This window comes from Helianthus annuus, chromosome 16 (genome assembly GCF_002127325.2).
Source record: "Helianthus annuus cultivar XRQ/B chromosome 16, HanXRQr2.0-SUNRISE, whole genome shotgun sequence".
Taxonomy (NCBI): domain Eukaryota; kingdom Viridiplantae; phylum Streptophyta; class Magnoliopsida; order Asterales; family Asteraceae; genus Helianthus; species Helianthus annuus.
The window spans coordinates 193,655,471-193,668,368 of record NC_035448.2 but is presented as its reverse complement, the minus strand read 5'-3'; the positions used below and the strand labels follow the sequence as shown (position 1 = coordinate 193,668,368).

The following is a 12,898-nucleotide window of genomic DNA, read 5'->3' as shown; positions in this document are numbered from 1 at the left end:
TAACGTAACTAATACTTGTAAATTTGAATAAAACAAAATGATGATAATTATATTTTCATATAAGAAGTTACATATTACATACATAGCATATGATAATAATTTTAGTACCTGTAGTCTTACTTCCGTGAAACATCACCAACTAAAATCCAATGACTATCTCATATCTCATTCACAACCTCAAGTATATGACTCTAAAGGACAACATGCCCTACCTGGACAATAGGTATTTGTATTCACACCCAATTCTATCGAAGTTGTTGCAACATCAATTAAGTGTGAATTCATAGAAGCCAATATCAAATGAGTCTTTCCTTCATTATCCATCCACTGCACCTGAAACAACTATTCATACATAATTAAAAAACCGTTTGCGATTAAATCATCATATAAAAAAGTTACCATTCAGTGTAATTTGAAGCTTTCTTTGCATATAAATAGAATCAACTTCCCTCTGACGTTTGCTGGGCTGAAAGGCAAGACTATTATGGTTATAATGTGATGGGTGAAGAAGAATAGGAAATCACATGAATGCAAAAAATTTAATAGTAAAAAGTTCATAAAAGAACATGATTTTTATGTTTAAATAGTAGAAAGATAATTACCCAACTATGCTCGTCCTGGTTAGAATAGTTATCACTTTCGATATAACTTGGGTTATATAAAATGATTTATACTATTACGAAAAACATAAGACCTTTCATGTCACACCCTCAAAATACCACCTAGGGAGTGTCCCTGATAGGCGTGTGACGTACCAATAACGAGCCACCAATTACATTGAACCCATACAAGTTATAAATAAAATCCCCATTATTAATAAATATATACTCAACAAGTTAAAATGAAAATCAATAAGTTCAGCGGAAGCAAATAGTAAACCAAGTTAAATTGTTTCATAACCAAAGTATAGTCTCATGAAATCAATCACATAATCCTTCCAGTCGACCCATGAACACTCCAGCTACTCCAGACAGCAAGTTCCCCAAATCCAAGATACCTAACGACCTGCGAGCATGTAACAAGTGTATCAGACAAAGCTGGCGAGTCCACAGTTTAAGAAAACGTTTGTTACCAGATGAATGTAAAACAGTTCAATAACCAATGCAAGTAATATTGTTAATATCTCAATTCCGAACAAGACGGCTCCTGAAATACATGACTGCCCTTCCCACGTACTCCTATCTAGTACTGGGCCACGACTGGGTCATTAGTTCACATCCGTCCTATCTAGGAGCGGTGTGAGGGTGCCAAACCTAAGTAGCGCTACCAACTAATACCCGTTACCCTCCAGGTAACATAATAAGGGACTTACAAAGATGATAGGTGAGAATATTAACCAATATACCCGTTTTTACCCAAAAGACTTATCCCTCCACGGGATACCCACTGACTGTCCCCAACCACTGGGACGCATGCTCGAATGTAGTGAACTCACCTTGGTTTGCTCGGCAGATAGTTTACTTGTTAAAACTCTAGTCAATCACATCCTATTATAGTTACCATGTTTTCATTAGGTTTGTATTCAGATATTGGCACGTATACACATATTCAACACGTAGCACAGGTATCACGTATACATGTATTTAGCATATAGCACACAAACGCATATTTTACATCCGTGCACATACAATTCCCAATATACTGTGCGGCTTGTTAGTGAGTGCGCGGTTATAAATCAAGTGTGCGACTCAATAAAATAAAATTGCACAAACTTATAAGTAACATATAAGTGTGCTACTATACTTCTTGCACATTAGTACATTCTATAACTATCCAATCATCAGACTTTTAAATTTGCATACCCATATTTTATGATTCACACAGATAAGACAAAACATTCATATCACCATTCCTAATAAATCCCAAATACCCAGCTCTCATTCATGAACTCATACCCATGTTTGAATATCGTTGGATTTCTCCTATTTCGACAACATTACTATGATTTTTAACGACTTATCGACAGTCATCGTTATAGTATGAAACCACTAATCCGAGATTATCATGGTTGTATCGAACAGGAGTCGGCCCCTTTCGTTACGTACACAGTCACAAATATTAAGCAACAGATTAATACTACTATCACTAGTAGAAGTACGCCATTATTTCTAATGGTTTTCAAGCCATTTAGCAGAAATCCTTAACACTTGGAACTATAAACAAGGAAATCGTTCCTTATTTCAAATTATACAACTGTGCATGACCAGGTTGTACCCTGAGCATGCATGGTTGTACACCTTCAGGAAAAACCCAGCATAAGACATCAACATCAGCATGTATTTTTTTATCACATAACATTATCATCATTCACTTAACAAGTTAGGTCATTATTCATACAACACTTAACAACCATCATTATTTTTCACTTACATCATTATTCATACAACACTTAACGGGTTCGTTATTTAGCACACAAGAAGAAAAAGATGGTAACTACTCTAGATCTCACAAACACGTATGATCATAATCACAGTTCACACATTACATTTCGCACATATTCGCACAAAGTCAGACACAATCAATCAGAATTTAAAACAAATACGATTATACTAACCAATCGATCGCGTGAGAGGGAGAGAGCCGAATCGAGAGAAGGAGGGTTTCGAGTTCCTCCGGCGACGCCATCGTGTCTCCGGCGAGTCGTGTTGTATTGTAGACGTGACCAGAGGTGCTATCAATCATATAAGAGTCGCGGAACGGTTCCTGTCATGATCCTCCGCGTACCCCGACACATCACTTGTTCCGACAATAAATCCGATAATGGGAGGATATTCATGGCGAGGGTTGTTGTTTAGATGAACTGGGAGAGTGCAAGGTCCAGAACATGATGGTAAAACGATGGGGGGGGTAAAGGGACTGCCGCACGTATACAAGGGATGAGAATAGGGTTTTGTTTTGAGATGATGTTAAGCAACCTATAAGAAATCACATATAAATTCTTCCTGCATGCGTAATACCTACAACTCCAATATGTCCGGCCCACTAGTAACCTTATTCGGCCCACACTAAGCTATTTTTGTGCACCACTAGGCCCAAGCCAATTGGGTATGTGTATGTACTCGGAATAGGCTTGAGTCCATTCACTTGGGCCGACACATAGTGTTACGGTTTGGGGTGGGCTACAGTTGTCATGTGAGCTACGTTCATAGTGTGCAATTTACAAATACATGTAACATTACATAAAATACCATGTAACATAAAATAGGGGTGTGTGGGCTCGGATTGGACTTCAAGTGTTATGAGCCGAGGAAGTCAAGCAATACATGAGGTATTTTCAGTCCATTGTACAAAGTGTGCGATACAGAGATCATGTGCGTCTAGACAATATTATACATACTTAAAACATTTACATAACACATTTATAATTCACAATTGTTCAAATACACTTACCATTCCAAATAGCATGCCGTAAATACATTGAAGCATAAAGCATGAGAAGGGATCAGTGTAAGGGAAAGACTCTACAAAATACAGGTTGTCACATCATCCCCTACTTGAAAGAAATTTCGTCCCGAAATTTGACAAGTAAACACAAAGAAGCGAAATGACAAATTAAGATTGATGTGGATTTTGCTCAGGTGCCACATCATCCCCAACTTGAAAGGGAATTTCGTCCCGAAATTCACCAACTTCACCAGATATAGATTAGTAATTAGGAAAGAGTTAAGGATATTTGAACTTCATCTGATTCTCGCGCTCCCACGTGAGCTCCAGTCCACGTCTTGAGTTCCAACGAACACTCACGATTGGAATTCGACTAAGTTAATGAACCTTGACTCCCTGGTCCAAATGTTCGATGGATTCCTCCAGTAAAGGTGTTGCACGTGTTTCATCAGACAACCACTTCCTTAGATCCGAAACATAAATGACATCGCGTGCGTTACCTGATTCGTCGGGTAACTCGAGTTTGTAAGTTACACTACCGATTCCTCCCAGACTGTTGAATGGTCCATCGTGACATCAGTTAAGCTCACTATGCTTCCCAAGCATCCCACACCCTCCCAGGGTGAGACTTTCAACACGATACGACCGCCTACAGCGATCTCCCAGCGTTTCCCAGGTTTATCAGCTTTCCTGACGGTCACGCGTTGCCGCTGATCGACTCCCGATCCAAACAACCTTCCCAAGAGTTTCGAGTACCAGTCCTGGACTAGTAACTAAGTTGTCCACCATCTCAACCTAACAAAAAGGTTGACACTATTATCTATGTGATGTCTTAATAGAGCTGTCTGATTACTCAGATGATAACTTCCGCAGTAGTACTCAACCATTGGTAAAAGTCCTTCCAATTTGCACCAATGCCAGTCCCACACATGCTCGCAGCATGTCTTCGAGTGCCAGGAGAGCTCGTTTTCTCTGATCGCTTGCCTAACGGCGATAAGCAATGCTCTGGTCCTGATGTGAGTCAAAGGTGTTGTGTAATGGCTGTCATAAATCAGGTATAGATTAAAAATCAAAGATAACAGGAGTTGGCTCCTCATGCCTCAAAAGGCCGCATCTCTCAGAGGGATATTCACCGGCTGTGAGGACTCGTCAGTTTCCTTGATTGCAAGAGGGTGTACTGGTTGCATGAGATAATCAACGATCACCCAGGTGATATTGTTTCTGTTCTGAGTTTTAGGTAGACCAGTGACGGGATCCATGGCTGTCTGTTCCAATCCCCAAATAGGTGTTTCTAATTACTGACACATCCCAGAAGGTTACTGATGTTCCATCTTGACTTTCGCACAAGTCAAACGTCGTTCACATGATTTACTATGTAGGCCTTCAAGCCCAGTTGCCAGTACAGGATCCTTAGATCCTAATATATTCCATCAGAAACCCGTTAGCTAGAATGTCGAGGCCGGTGTGCTTCGCTCGACACAAGTTCTCTACAGTTGCCGAATAAAGAGATCCACCTTCGTTCCATGAGGTAGCGAATATCGTCTGACTTGCCAAAGGTTACTTCTCCATGCCCCGCATGGGTCAATCTTGAAAATCTCTTCCTTCAGTCCTCCAGTTTGAACAGAGTGAGTCTGATCAGGTAAGTTAGAGTTGATAGTGGCCTGCAAAGCTCGTGCACGTTCAGGTTTCATAGTCGTAATCAGTCAAAAGTTCCATCCAGCGACGTCATCGCATGCTTTAGCTCGCTTGAAACAAGGGTATACGGAAGGCCCTTGTGATTAGTCTAAACAACGCATCTGGTACCGTTCAAGTAATGCCTCCAATTTAAATCCATAGACTACGGATTCCACCACAGGTCGTGACTCGTGCAGTCCTTCCTGTAAGTCCAGCACGTGGGCCATCTCCTTCTCAGGTTGCATCGATGTGTAACTGGGACTCTGATTCGAACCGTCATGGTATACCACTAAGTCACCCGCACCCTCGGGTAAAGATGATGCTCAATGCATTATGGAGTTGAATTCCAAAAGCTACAAAGACGTTTTCCTGTTTTGTCTTCCACGAACACAGTACCCTGCTGTGCTAAAGAGGTTAGAGCTGCGAAATCCTCGAACACCCTGTGATGAATCGGTAATAGTATCCCGTGTGACTAAGAAATTATTGTATCCCCGAAGGACTCTTCGGTGCCGATCAAGTTCCAGTGATATGGATTTTAGCGAGATCCACGTGTATTCCCAATTCGTTGATTACATGACCAAAGATGGTATCTCTCGATTCCGGAAGTTACATTTAGGGAGACTTCACGTGGAGTTGCTCCTCCCCTAGGAGTTATAGAACGAATTTCAGGTGCCGTTCATAGTGTTCCTTTCTCCTGGTAGTGATTCTAAACATCATAGATAATCGCGGTCGGTGAATCTGGTGAGACGAGGTTGACACATGCTACTCCTGTGATCTCTGAGGCTGCTGGTGTGTTGGATATCCTAGATAACTTGAACAGGAAATCGTAGTGGCCGTACAGGGTCTGTATCGCCGTGTTAGGAATCATCTTCCTTCTGGACTTCCGTCTGATAATAGTTCATTCGTTAGTCATTCTTCGAATGGAAGCTTGTCCCTCGCAGTCGACAGGTTGTCACCACATGGTCGAGGCAAACGGTTCTCGACCGTCACCTTGTTAAGTTCTTGATAACCAGTACACGTATGGTAAGGCTTGTCTTCATGGGTGTAACTGGGGCTCCCCAAAGCGAAAGGCTAGATCCGCCAAAACTCATGTTCAACAGTTCCTGTAATTGATTAAACGGCTCTTGCAACCCTCCTGGTGGAAGACGGTAAGAATATGAATATTCGAATGTAATCCTAGAAGTCCTTCAAGTAGCTCATTGGAAGGAATTGTAAACAACTGGTGGATCCTCGATCCTCTTTTCCTTAGCCTTATCATCAGTAATCGTTGTTAACAATGGCGAGATAATCCCTCCGTAGACACTTCTGGGCCTTCATTGCTGACATGATGCTAACCTTCCCACAGGGTATGTCTACGCGGTATCTAGATAATCAATCTCCACAACTACTAGATTGAAACCATCAAGGATAGCAGAAGGAATGTGACAACCTAAACTTTCAAGGTTAGTAACGTTAATCTTGTGATCTAAACTCTTCGTCATCCCTCTTCGATGTGTTAAACGTTCTATTCAGTCACAACTCCGTTAAACTTAAACGTTCCGTTGAACTTAAGCGTATGATGATTTGGTTAGATAACATATTGGCATTTGTTAGGCCGCGCATGTTTGGGCAACATATTCACACTTTAAGCTACACACTATATCGGCCACGTTGATCATCCGAGCCCAACCCACCCTTCGCATGTTTTAATCATCTTAGCCCAACTTCTTGTAACCAAAGAAGGAATGGGATTTACGGCCCAGGATGCTAAACCTTCGACCCAATCTGTCGACTTAAAACCTAACCCTTCGACCCTATATCCTTCGACCATAACGCATAAGATGATCTTTCGACCAAAGATCCTTCGGCAATCTTTCGGCCCAGTCGAACCCAACAGGCTCGGCCCATCCCCTTCTGTGGATATATGTACATAAATATGTGTGATACGTTGAGTGGTTTCTAAAAACCCTAGTCCCATTTGTGTGTGTGTGTGACGGCATAGCAGCCCCCCTCTCGTAGAACACTCCTCCAGCCGATCGGGTTAGTAATTCTCACTTGTTGATCTTATTTTGCGCAATAATGTTTGATCCATTGTATCGATTAACTATTGCTTGGAGTGATTGTATATATATATACTGAATTATGATGATGGGAATTTATATAAACGAATCAGGGTTTACTTAGGCCATAGGTCACAATAATAAGAACATGATCTTGTGCATAAAAGTGTGATGATTATTTGGTTTGATTGATTAGGGCATCGATACATGACTGTTGTGATTAGTTTTGTATGTGATGATATGTGGGTTAAAGTTTCGTATGATCTTGTGGTAAGGAATCTTGTATACACTTGCATAACACAAACATAATTGTTAGGAGAGATAAATCGGTAACTTGTGTACACTTTTGTCGATTGATGGCCGAATATACTAGTTGGCAGTATATGTTATTGGATCAATAATCCAAACCGAGCACTAGACACATCATATGATTATTGAGGGTTGGTTGATCGGGTGCTGGGTTGGACAGGTTAATCGGAAGTTATAAACATGAAATACATTGAGTTGCACACCATAACCTGTGAATCGAAAGATAACTATGATCGAAAGATATGTGTGATCGAAAGACATGTGTGAATCGAAAGATATGTGTGAATCGAAAGATATGTGTGAATCGAAGGATGACTGTGAATCGAAATATAACCGTGTGTCGAAACACAACAGTTGACCGGAATATAACAGGTTTGGGCTTGATTAATTAGTATGCCATGCCTAGTGATGAATGTTAACACTTGTATTCGTGTACACTAGTTGATGATTAAATGTGAAATGATACGTGTTGTGCTGATATGCAAACTGACTGTTATGTGTAACTATCATAGGGCTTGGTAAATCACTGTTGTTAAACGAGTAAATAATTCTACCGAGCAAACCAAGGTGAGTTCACTACATCCGAGCATGCGTCCCAGTGGTTGGGGACAGTCAGTGGGTATCCCATGGGGGGATGAGTCTTTGGGTAAAAACGAGTATATTGGTTAATATTCTCACCTATCATCTTTTGTAAGTCCCTCATCGGGTATTAGTTAGTAGCGCTACTTAGGTTTGGCACCCTCACCCCGTGCCTGTAGAGGACGGAGGTGAACTAATGACCCAGTCTGGCCCAGTACTAGATAGGAGTACGTGGGAAGGGCAGTCATGTATTTCAGGAGCCGTCCGTGTTTGGAAATGAGATATTAACAATATTACTTGCATTGGGTATTGAACGGTTTTACACACAACGGGTAACAAACATTTTCTAAAACTGTGAACTCGCCAGCTTTGTCTGATACACGTGTTACATGCTCGCAGGTCGTTAGGTATCTTGGAATTGGGAAGCTTGCTATCTGGGAGTGCTGGAGTGGTCATGGTTCGAGGCCCTTGGATTAAATTACATTGGATACATTGGTTTTAAACATTATTATGAAACAATTGCTAAACAACTTATCACATGCTTCCGCTACACAACTATTGAGAATTAATATTATGTTGACAACTCATTTTGGTAAAATAATGTCATGGCTTATTTAAATATTTATCATTGGTTCAATATGATTGGTGGCTCGAACTCTGATGCGTAACACACCTCGCGGGGTTTCCGCAGGTGAAATTTTGGGGGTGTTACAGTTGGTATCAGAGCCACTGGTTATAGTGAACTAGGTTTTAAAACGTTTTATAAAACCAGACTATAACCGAACAACTTCGAAAATCGATCATGACACTCAGCTCCAGATTGCAAGGTTCGCTTCTCTCTCACCTTATACATTACTTGTTTAACAGTCACACACTCACAACGTATATGAACTGAAACAATTAGCACCATAGTGACTTGATAGCGTGACCCCACACATCGACTCATGCGAGTCATAGACCTGTGATATCATCTGTTGTGTTGTTTTAACGGGGGAAACTTTGAGCACGAGCTAAGAAGCACTGAGATAAGCATGCAAATTGCCTTATTATTATGGGTGCACACTTAATAATAACACGGGGTGCATGCAAGTCCCAGTGAGACTTATCGAGCGTGAGGAGGGTTCTGCCCTACTATGTGTGAACTTGGTAGTACGTAAATATCAGTATGATACTTGACTCCCATCTCGTTTCGACTCCTAAATCGGTTTATTCCCAACTATAGAAACATGAGTGGACGAGGACACGGACGTGGCAACATCACCATGACTCAGGCTGAGTTGACCGACCTAATCAACACCCGCGTGGCTGAGGCTTTAGCAGCCTATCAAGCTGGTACGGAATGTACCAAGCATCCTTACCCCCATATTGTGTACACGGCTTTTCACTTCTATTATTTGATTAATGTGACACACAACAGCCTATAGGAGGCATAGCAGTGGGTGACTCTTACATGAACACAAACTTTTTGAAACACGAACTTTTCACTTCTCATCAAACATTTACGAACCTCGATGTTAACAAACAATGCCTGAACACTCATCAGAACGCCTAGCAAACTGTGTAGAATGCTAGGTGCTTGTGCGAACGTCCCTGAGATGGATGTGGTAGCGTCGAATGAATGGTTATTACCTTCCTCACTTATCTTCATTTGTTTGGACCCAACACACTAACGCTCTAAACCTCGGAGTGCGATCACTTTTGCAACACTCTTGAGACACACTGGGAATAATTCGAATCGCTTGCTGGAATGATGGACAAAAGGATGAGTGTAGTATCCTGCCGACTTCAGTAGTTGGACGACCCCGATTACCAGCAACGAACACCAGCGAACTGACTTCAATCTAAGTTTTTAACACTGGACAGCGACTCGTGGGGGTCAACTGTTACAAACCAATCTGGACTTTAGCAATGACAACAGATCTTAGTGTGGGATGTGTAAATTCCAACACAACGAGTAGTACCTTGGAACTCGGCACGAAGTGTGAAGAGAGGGACATTGTGGAGCAACAGTATTCGTGACACCCAGGTACTTGTAATAGTAGCCTACTGTATGGAAATGAAGGTGCCTTCGGCATGTATTGGACGTTGACAATTCAAAACGACCACGACTAAGAGAGCGATGACGGTACGGGAGGAACCCGCGTGATTGTAACAATTACACCGGTAGTGGTGCTCATGGAAGGGGAGTTAGGCTTGATGTGGGCAACGATAGGACAATAACAACATGGTGGCTCGGATGGGTAGTAAATCGCTTCGCCCTAATACTATTTAACCCTGATGATTCGCAAAACCAAACATGTTATGGAACCGGCTGATGGCGAGTCAACTGCGACCGCACATGTTAGTTAGGACACAAACTCGACCTTACGGGAGACAGACATGCGACACCGGTCTCACTCCTACTATCCTGGGTGGTTACGAGATAGTAGTAAGTAATGGTTCATTAACTAGACAAATCACTCAGACGCACCCTGTGTGAAGAAATTTAGCGTCACTCTATGCATGGAAGTACCGGAGTGGTGAGAAGATTTGCATCGTGTCGGTAATGACAGCCCAGAAAGCGTCTGTGAAGGGATGACCTCACTGTAGTAGCAACTAACTCTAATAATCAGACAAAGGGCGATAAGAACGAGGATCTATCAATTGTCGTGACTAATCTCAATGTACAACTCGAAGAACTTTTAGACATATCACCACAACTATTAGTCAGAAACTCGTTGATCTCACGATCAGAGGAAGCTCCGAATACTCGTACTCTTACTGTCTTGCATCAGGATGGGTACAAGAGCAGTATAAGCCACTATGGGGACTGTTCGGCAAGGAGGTCGTCAGACCTATTCTTCGCGTTGGAAAGCCCCAGATATATCCGGGAAGATGGGCCTTTTGGTGTGTGTACTGATTATCGGGAACTCGTCAAGGCGACAGTCAAGGAACCGTTTGCTATGACCGTGTATTGACGACCCGTCGACTAGTTGCAAGGGGCGAGCTTTATCAGATGAAAGTCCAGGGGGAAAAAGATTATTAAAGCGACACATAGGACGCAATTCAGCCATGCAACTTTGTATCCCATGACCTTTGGGGTGGTCATCACACCCGCAGCTTTACGTATCATGTGGACCAACCATGTTATTCGATGAAGTTCCGAATCCTTCCCAAGAGAAAAAGGACATCACAGGCATTCTTGCATTTTATTAGAAGAGCCCCTGAGAGAGGAGCCATACCGCACGAAGTCTAGATAAATATAACTTTTGGATTCGAGAGGTGTTTTTGGTGGGTCGTATAATCAACGAAACAGGGATGCACGTGGATCTCGCTAAGACCCGTTTTGGTTGGAAACGGAGTCTCACTGAAGAATCCCCCGAGGATACAACGATTACCTGGTCCCGCTTGATGTTACCGCAGGTTAATCGCAAGGATTCCGGAGGTCACGTAACCTAGATCTCTCTAGTACAGCCGAGTGACGTGATTGCGAAAGACAGAACAGGAGGACGCCTTTCCAACATTCGAATCTTAACCCTGCAAAGCGCTGAGCATCGTTATACCCGAGGGTGTGGGTAAAACAGTGGTATATCATCATGTTTGAATCAGAGTCCCAGCTACACGCCGACGCAACACAAGAGAGTGACGACTCACGTAATGGAGTTACAAAGAAAAACAGCACGACACACGACCGGTGGTAGAAATCGTGGCCTATGGATTCATTTGGAGGCATTACTTGGGCGGTACCGAACGCGTTACTTAGACCGATCACAAGGGCCTCCCGTGTACCCTGGCCACGAAAGAAGCTTTATCAGTTGATGAGAACGCTGGATGGAACTTTTGGAGGATTACGACCGTGAGACCTGAACGTGCACGATCTTGCAGTACGCTATCCACTCTGACACACCAGACCAGACTCACCTTGTTCGAAGTGAAGACCTGTTGGAAGAGAATTCACAAGATGGGTTCATGCAAGGCATGGAGAAGCAACTATTGGCAGGGCGGACGACATTCGCTACCTCATGGAACGAATGTGGATCCCACTATACAGCAACCGTATGGAACTTATACTGAGCGAAGCACACCGACTCCGATGTTCCGGTAGTCTGGACTTGATAGGGGATATTAGGATTTTAAGTCTCGCATGAATAACCGGGCATGAAGGCCCCATAACACTACATATGAACGATGTTGGACATGTGCGAAAGTCAAGGTGGAACACCGGAAACCTACTTGTTTGACAGTAACCAGAAACACCCATATGGAAACGAGAACGAACACCATAAAATTGTCATTGGTTTACTTAAAACTCAGAACGGAACCGATATCACCTGGTGATCGTCAATTGTCTCACGAAACCAGCACACTCTCTTACAATCAAGAAAACTAGCGGGCCCTCACAAGCTGTGGATGTTCTTCTGAGAGAGGCGGTCTCAGGCATAAGGTGCCAACTTCTGTTACTTCTGATGTTGGAGCTATACCTGATTTATGACAGGCAATACACGATATCCTCAGCTTACGTCTAGGCATGGACATCTCGTATCATCGTGGGGCAAACGATCAGAGTAAACGAACCATCCCTGCACCCGAGGACATGCTGTGAGCATGTGTAGGGTTAACTGTGGTAGAACTGGAAGGACGCTTATCTTTGGGTGAATTCTACAGCAGCAGTCACCGTATTGGTATGCATATAGCCTTGGCTGAGGCATCGCTTGGACGGTAACGCTAATCTCCTTGTTGAATTAAGGTGGGTGAAAACCTAATCGCAGAACCAAGAATTGAGCTCAAAACTCTTGAAGATTGGTAGATCGGAAATTGTTTGATGGCAACGCGTAACTGCTAGGAAAAACTGATAAGCTTAAGAAATTCTGGGAGTCCGTTGTGGACGAACGTGTCATAATCGAAAGTGTCACCCTAGGAGGGCACGGTACGCT

The 12,898-nt window shown here is 42.7% G+C and overlaps 1 long non-coding RNA gene across 1 annotated transcript; it reads right to left on the bottom strand.

Annotated features, from left to right (window-relative positions):
* Positions 1-292: 292 nt before the first annotated feature.
* On the bottom strand, positions 293-665 carry LOC110928251. Its single transcript, XR_002586241.1, has 3 exons — positions 603-665; positions 400-466; positions 293-342 (listed from the first exon to the last, which is right to left on the bottom strand). It is a non-coding gene; the product is annotated as an uncharacterized LOC110928251 (long non-coding RNA).
* Between the last annotated feature and the right edge of the window lie 12,233 nt (positions 666-12,898).